Source organism: Manduca sexta, chromosome 4 (assembly GCF_014839805.1).
Source record: "Manduca sexta isolate Smith_Timp_Sample1 chromosome 4, JHU_Msex_v1.0, whole genome shotgun sequence".
Lineage (NCBI taxonomy): Eukaryota > Metazoa > Arthropoda > Insecta > Lepidoptera > Sphingidae > Manduca > Manduca sexta.
In genome coordinates this window covers 10,075,189-10,082,110 of record NC_051118.1, presented here as the reverse complement: position 1 = coordinate 10,082,110, position 6,922 = coordinate 10,075,189, and the positions used below count along the sequence as shown (strand labels likewise).

At 35.4% G+C, this 6,922-nt stretch overlaps 1 long non-coding RNA gene across 1 annotated transcript; it reads left to right on the top strand.

Moving 5' to 3' along the window:
* The first annotated feature begins 498 nt into the window (after positions 1-498).
* On the top strand, positions 499-3,592 carry LOC119190603. The gene is made up of 3 exons (XR_005113024.1): positions 499-539; positions 2,229-2,364; positions 3,258-3,592. It is a non-coding gene; the product is annotated as an uncharacterized LOC119190603 (long non-coding RNA).
* Positions 3,593-6,922: the final 3,330 nt, after the last annotated feature.

The following is a 6,922-nucleotide window of genomic DNA, read 5'->3' as shown; positions in this document are numbered from 1 at the left end:
ACGGGTATAACATAACAAAATAACAGTATTTCTCCACTATTTAATGGATGTTATTATACATATAAGCCTTCCTCTTGAATCACTCTATCTATAAAAAAAACAGCATCAAAATCCGTTGCGTAGTTTTAAAGATTTAAGCATACAAAGGGACATAGGGACAGAGAAAGCGACTTTGTTTTATACTATGTAGTGATATAGTCATTGAAAAAGTTTCAAATATAAAATATTTAGTTATTTCATGAGGTTGTAATGATTTCAGCTGATTTAGATAAATTTTAAAGTGGCAGTCTTTCTGTAGACATAATTGTCTACAGAATAAATATGGCTAAACCGAGGTAGTACCACTGTCTTGTTTCACATACCGTAAAAACTTTACCTTAGATTATAAAAACTGGACTAATTGATTTTTGTTATCAGAAATATTTACATTCGAAGATAAAAGAATTTAATTAACTCTAGGATATAAACTGCGAATTTTGGCACGAAAACTATTTAAGTCTTGGATTCGAAGTGAAAAAGTTTCCAAATGAAAATACTAGGTAATTATTAGCACCATGTAAGTCGTTTGCACTGGCATTCGAATTGAACCTGTTTATTATTATTTTTTTAATTGCTTTGAATGAGGAGACGAGGTTGTCGTTCGCCTGATGGTAAGCGATACGACCGCCCATAAATAGTAAAAACACCATCCAACACCTTGAATTACAAAATATTGTTTGGTATTTCACTGTGCTCGCCATCCTGAGACATGAGAAGTTAAGTCTCATTATGTCTAGTAGTTACACTGGCAACAATATCCTTTAAACCGGAACAATAGTGACTACACACTGCTGCTTGCACGACGGCACGGCAGAAATAGCCATTGCGCATTGCGGTGGTACCTATTCAGGAGCCTTATTCTCTATCCCGCACGTTATTATAACAGTGCGTAAGAAGAACTTAACACAACGCATCATGTTTAGGACTATAGAAATTTGGCTTACAGAATACCATTTCACGCATATTTCTCGAAGATAACATGACACGGCCGCGTTACGCGTTTACACTATCATACAGAATAAGGGCCCAGGTGGACTCTCACATATGAGAGACCTAACACCAGTAAAGACTACTTGTTTGAGGCAATGTATTTAACATTGATAAAATCTTTATCTAGTTCTTGAATGCGATAATATAGAATTGGTTATAGGGTTGCAGGTCATAACGACGTTTAAATAAAAAGCGTTTTTTATTTTTTCAAAAAAATATCTTTAAATATTTTCAAATTTTAATATCTTCGAATGTAATATTTAAAGTATGCAGAAATAAAAATGCCAGCTCATTAAACCAGGTCCCAACTTTTGCCACGCGTTTGCACAGATATATTTTAAACAAAATTTAAATAAATTAAACCTTTTCTAGATTATTTTATGTCATTACTTTTCAGAATTTTATCCTTATTAGCTTATTTTTTTTTTGTCTAAATCATCGGGTTTGATTCTTGATTTGGAATATTTTTTTATAAACTGCATTATTGGAATTTTTAATAACCAATATTCCCGATTTTTAGGATAACATGCCTCAGTTCAGCAGACATTTACGAGCTATGTCCTATATGTGCTATATATCTGGAATATTACAAACATCGGGCTGTATAGGCATCACACAGCATGCCATGAGCGGCCCCTCCGTTCAAGTATTACGTAACGCAATTTGGGAGGGGCGGGGGGGTCTAGTAAAACGTTACGATGCGTTACAGGGGCGGGAGGGGGGTGCATACAACGCGTTATGTAACATTGTTTTTTTTTATTTTAAAACAATAACATAGGTATTTCAGCGACCTTCCGGTACTTTGCGTAACATAATTGTGAATATTAGAAAAAAATGTCACTTTAGAGTTACATAACTTTTGGAGGGGGAGGCGGGGCGTACTAGAAAACGTTACGGCACGTTACATGGGGGGATGAAGGGATCAAAAATGTTCAAAAATCGGGTTAATACTTGAAATACTTGAACGGCTCCTTATCCCTGAAAGGGTAGGCAGAAGTGCAAACAGGGCACCCACTTTTCGCCACATGATCTCCGTCTGACGATGTAGACCGAAGCCATTGCCATATCGCCCACCAATTCCAGACACCAGGCTGTTAGTGATTAGAAAAACTAAATACCAATTGTCTCGAGATCTCAGCTCGTACGCAATACACAATTGCACACTTCCAAGTCGATCATGTTTCCCTGGTACTTTACAGTGTGTCTCGTCCTGGTTCTGGCGGTGATGCAAATTGGGGTCGACGCCAAACGATGTCCCGAGGCCAACTGTGCATGTACTAGAATCTACGACCCTGTGTGTACCTCTAAAGGATGTTTTTATGCAAACAAATGCTTGTAAGTATTCAAAGAACAACTTATCCACTGTATTAGTTGCGAGTCGCTTGACTGGGATTGTACAGTTAGCAACAAAAGTAGCTGAACAAATTCAATATTTCAAATCGCTTTTAGATTTTAGTCCCTCATCAACTATTGTTTTTTATTTACATAAATAAACTTTTAAGGGATTAGTTTAAATATATACATATTATAAAACAAAGTCCCCTTTTCTGTTTGTATTTTATAGATTTCCTCAAAATCTACTAAATGGATTTATATGAAATTTGGTATGTAGATAGTTCAAGACACTAGAAAGGTTATAAGTTACTTTATATTCTGGGAAAATATAAAGCAGTTTATTATCATGGAAAAAAAAAATTATTTCGATTGAAGTTAATGTGTTGAAACGATTTGAAGTTTTGAAATTGTTGCGATATTTTTGTGGCTGACTGTACCAGTAATGATTGTGAAAGAGATAACATATTAAACCCTCAGTCAAACCAGTCCAAACAAGAAGACTGCTAATATTTGATATTTAAACGTAGGCAAACGCCCAATTTTAAGTGTTTTAGATTGCGCTTGGTATTAGCATATGTAACTCTTTCTTATATTAAAGATCGGGTACAGTTCTTAGTATATTACACATAAAGATAGATAACCGACAACTCAACTACGCAACTTTACATAAGAGTGAGTGAGACGGCGCTCTAGAAAATCGAAGCTCATCATCTCTTTCTAAAATAATCTACGTAATAGAAAATAATTGATTGACTCTTTCTAAAGACAAATAAAATAACTTTTGAATATTTTACTTATAAAGATAAATAATATTATCACTTTTGAATATTTACATAATAATTATATTATGTATGATAAATGTATTAATTCAGTAATTGTTTATTTTTATTTAGGTCCGACTGCGTTCATCAAACAGTAGTTTCTCGAGGACCATGCAAGTGATAAAGGTGACGAGAAATATTAAAACTTACTGTAAATACGCCGTGATTTTATAGTGGTTTTGGCAACGAAATTTTTAAATTTTGAATATAATAGAGTTAATAAAGAATTTAATAAAATATATATTTTTATAACATTAAAATTATTTTTTACGAATAATAAATGAGAACTCTTGGTAATGCTACTAAATCTCACGTACTCTTACGATCTCTACGATCGGTGCCATTCATAACTATGAATTAATTGTCGCGACGGAACTATCATTATCAAACTCGAACGAGTGAAAAGTATTATCAAAAACTATTTTTTTTTTAAATTATCAACTGTATAATTAATAAATTTTTTTGGTTCTACAAATTATTCTAAGCAATCATATTTTGGTTCGAAAACGACTATAAAATCACAGTGTATACAGGTTTGAAATAACTGAAAGGAAAGGTACCAATTTTTACAACTTAACTATATATACCTATAAATACAATATATGTAAGCTATAAATAAATATTATACCATAATTACTGTTTTTATGAACCATTTTCCCTCTTAATTCCTGTATCCATTAAATCGTTTAGTCGACCTTATATTCAAACGATTCCAAAATATAGTGGTTTCTTATATTTACGCGAATGTTAGACATTTAAATAAAACTTATTTTCCGGATTTTATTACGGTTACATACTACAATTATACAAATATATTTAGATATTGTAACTAACTTATCTGACGAATAACACCTCAGTCCCTCCCGTAACCATGAAGGCTGCAGTCTTGGAAACGTCTAGATAAAATTATAATATAAAAACCACAATAAAATCCGTAAAACAGTTTTAGCTTGATGTCTAAAATCGCGTCAACATAAGAAATGGATATAGATAGTATGATGAGGAAACCTTTATAACGTTATTCTCCAAAAAGAATTTCGGTGGTATGTGAATTCTGCTGGTGGTAGGATATATTTTATATCCGCCCGGATAACGACCACCGTACACAAGGTGCTAAAACCCGCCATAGTGGCCCACCTAAGTGTCGCGTTCCGGGATCAGCCTGTGTATATCCGGTTCCAAAAGTCCGGCAAAATTTTATCAACTGTCCAGGTATTGGAATGTAGACATAAATCTTGTAAACTTTTTCAGTATGGTCTGCCAAAATTACTTCTATGCTTGTTATTGTTCTGAGATAACTAGCAATTACTACAAACCGTGTTTTATTTATTACAACACGAGGGATAACTATCTCTTATCTCTTATCAGTCGACATTTTATTGGACCCCACTCCACTTACCATCAGGTGCAATGGCGGCACTTTGCTTTTCCCCGTATAAAAGTCTTTCAACTCGTACTTACGTGGTGGACTACGGCCTATACCCTGAATAGCCAAGGCCTATACCCAGCAGTGGGCAGTATATAATGCCAGTTTGGTATTGTTAAGAAATATGCATCATCATCATCATTTTAGCTGGGAATCTTCCACTGCTGGACACAGGCCTCCCCCATTAAGAGCCACAGGCACCTGTTCTGGGCCGCCCTCATCCATCGGATGCATAAAGAAATATGCATAAAAATATTAAAATTCAATAAGTGCAGCTACACTTCTGTCACAAGTCTAATCCCGTGAACTCGCACCGCGTGTCACGTTCCATGACGTGTGCTTGCCAGAGAGCCAGGAATGCCGGGAATATCTCGGAATTATGTGGCCCTATATTCCCTTATTTTACTCCAGAAATCCTTAAAACGATGTTTTCTATATTATATTTATATATAGAGACCCGCCTTGGCTTCGCACGGGTAGCAGAGCATATATGTATTTTTTTTCTGTAACATGAAGCATAATTTATTATTAAATCTTTATCTTAAATGAATCCGTCTATTGGCGAAGATCGTATGAAAAACCGTTAAGTAGCTTTTGAATTTATCGCGTTTAGACAGAAAGATGTGTTTGGGGGACTTTGTCTTATAATGTGCAAAGTTAATAATTCTCGGTTAAAGTAATCTAAGAAAATTATTACTGTAATTTTTTTTCTTTGTAAACTTTACCTAAATATTTAATTTAATTATTTCATAATCACTAAAAAAAATGTACTAGTTTTTTTTTAATATTATATATGTAAAAGGATCTATTATGATTCAAATTTAAATCTTTCATCGCCCACCCGAGAGTTTGTTACTCTAACACTATCAGTAAATCAAGGATTATCCTGGAAAAGTGTAACTTGAGTCTGGTAACCCACCATGCGCTGCTCGCACCGTTTTCATAAGCGCTCGCCTGTCGCGGAATGTTTTTGCTGACGTTACTCGAGCGGAAACTTAATTACTGAATATTTTGACGTAGCTAGGAATTGAGAAATAGTCCCGGATTCGATTCTGAGTTATTCAAAATTTATATTTTGACGTAGTAGCCTAGGAAGAATCAAGGATTTAGTCATAGTCAACAACGTTTGTTTTTATTCTGAATTATGATTTGCTATAAAATCAGCTTATTATGAGGCGAGCCAGGTACTCGTCTTTTATTTATGTTATATTTTAAACAATCGAAAGAGCAAAAAGCTTGCACCAATACATCAATAAATACTAGCCATTAATAAAGCAACAACCAAACAGTAAATTAAAAACACATGAATCGTAAAAAGTAGAATATCCGGATATCTAGCATCGTCAATCTCAAAGGGCGTATGTTAACCCTGGCTACAATTCTTTAAACTGGTGATTTGCTGGTGAAGTTATTCACATCCGTCAGAACAGCGACCACCGTATAAGATGTAAAACACAATAGTGGCTCACGTAAGTGCCGCGCTCTGGGATTAGCCTGTGCATATACACGGTTCGAATAGGCCGGCATACTTGTGTTGACCGCCGAGGGGTAACCATCTCTAGACAATGGACATTACGTTGAACCCCATTCCACCTACTACCAGGTGCAGAGGGGCCATTTTACTGTGCTCCTATAAAACAAGGACCAGTCTGGTATCAACAGGCCGGCATAAATGTAGACTGGGAGAATCATCTCTCGTCATTCGAAACTCTTGGATCCTACTCTACTTACTACAGAGTGTACTAGAGTTGTAGCGGTACAATTAGTATACATACCGCCATCTCGTCAACATCAGCGGAACTTCGAGAAGACCTATGTGGTATTGACACAACTATAGTGATTTATTGCATAGCAATCACGCAAGATGGCGACAGACGATCCTAGATTACACTTACACAATTTGAGCGACGCGTTGCATATATACCACCTCCGAATAGGAACTGTCGGAGGGGCCGCGGCCGGTCAGACGCAATATCTGCCTACTGGAAATCTTCCCCGTCTATAGAGGAACGCAACCATCTGTTCCTCTACAGTGGCGTTAACCTTGACGCCGCTAAAGAGTAATATTGCCATGCTAGTGTAAAATAAACTGAATCATTTTCACAACACTTTAGCGGCAGATTTAATCATTGCGGTACCCAAGACAAGAGACCTACATAGTTAATGAATAAATAAATATTTCATAAAATTTGACTGAATTCATAAAAATAGGGTAATGCTATTTATACAAAGATCCCTGAATAAATATAACTTGTAATGTAGACACCAGCTGTCTGGGAAAGATTCGAGGTAATTAGGTCATTCATTTGTC